Source organism: Camelina sativa, chromosome 19 (genome assembly GCF_000633955.1).
Source record: "Camelina sativa cultivar DH55 chromosome 19, Cs, whole genome shotgun sequence".
Taxonomy (NCBI): Eukaryota; Viridiplantae; Streptophyta; class Magnoliopsida; order Brassicales; family Brassicaceae; genus Camelina; species Camelina sativa.
Window position 1 is genome coordinate 15,170,318 of NC_025703.1, and position 1,177 is coordinate 15,171,494.

Genomic DNA, 1,177 nt, shown 5'->3' on the forward strand with positions numbered 1-1,177 from the left:
TATCTTGCTGGTACTCCAACACATGGTATATATCTTCACGCCTCTTCTCCCTTTTCTCTTCATTGTTTTTCAACGTCTCCGGTCAACTTACAAGGGTTCTCTGATGCGGACTGGGCGGGAGACACTGATGACTATGTCTCGACAAATGGTTATGTCATTTATATGTGTCGCAATCCAATTTCCTGGTCCACTAAAAAGCAGAATGGTGTCACTCGTTCCTCAACGGAAGTGGAATATCGGGCTGTTGCCAACACTTCAACTGAACTTCGTTGGTTATGTGCTTTGTACTCTGAACTCAAGGTTGATATTCCTGCTCCTCCTGTTATCTATTGTGACAATGTCAGTGCCACTTATCTTTGCGCGAATCCCGTCTCCCACTCCCGTATGAAACATATTGCACTTGATTATCATTTTGTTCGGAACCAGATTCAGTCAAACAAGCTACGGGTTTCACATGTTTCTACTCATGATCAGTTGGCCGACACTTTTACGAAACCATTACCACGAGCTCGTTTTCAGCAGGCGTGTTTCAAGATTGGCGTCGTTAAACTCCCTCCATCTTGAGGGGGTGTATCAGAGATATGTGTATATTACTATAAGTATAAGGATCTAAGTGTAAATATTGTAACCCTAGTCTCCTTATGTACTATAAATATGTCTGTAACTCGTTATTAGTAATCAAGAATTATTAAAGCCTCTATATTAGTATTCCATTTGTTTCACAAATAATATCATTTTAAGGTTTTAATTTTACTTCACAAAGAATGTCGTTTTGTGTTTCAAATGCAATTTTATGACTAAATATTTTTTTTTTTTCTTACTATGTTCAAGACATAAGATTAAGTATCACAAAAGCTATTAGAGTTCCAACTATGTATCAACCGCCTAGGACAACATCCGGTACAAAGACAATGCAGGAATAATTCAACAAAGTTGTGGAGAGTTTAATCAACTATAAGGACTTGGAGAACACTATCAACCAATTCAGCAACCTCACTCTTTGCAATAAGAAGCACCAACAAGAAGATGTTATGGATAATCCAATTAACGTCATGAAGCTCGACCTAAGTGTCGGCACGAACTTTTACAAACCAACAAGTGAAAGGCCTCTCTTTATAAACAATCAAGCCCGAATTGTTTTTGTCATCACTCCAAACGACAACACTTAAAAAGACAC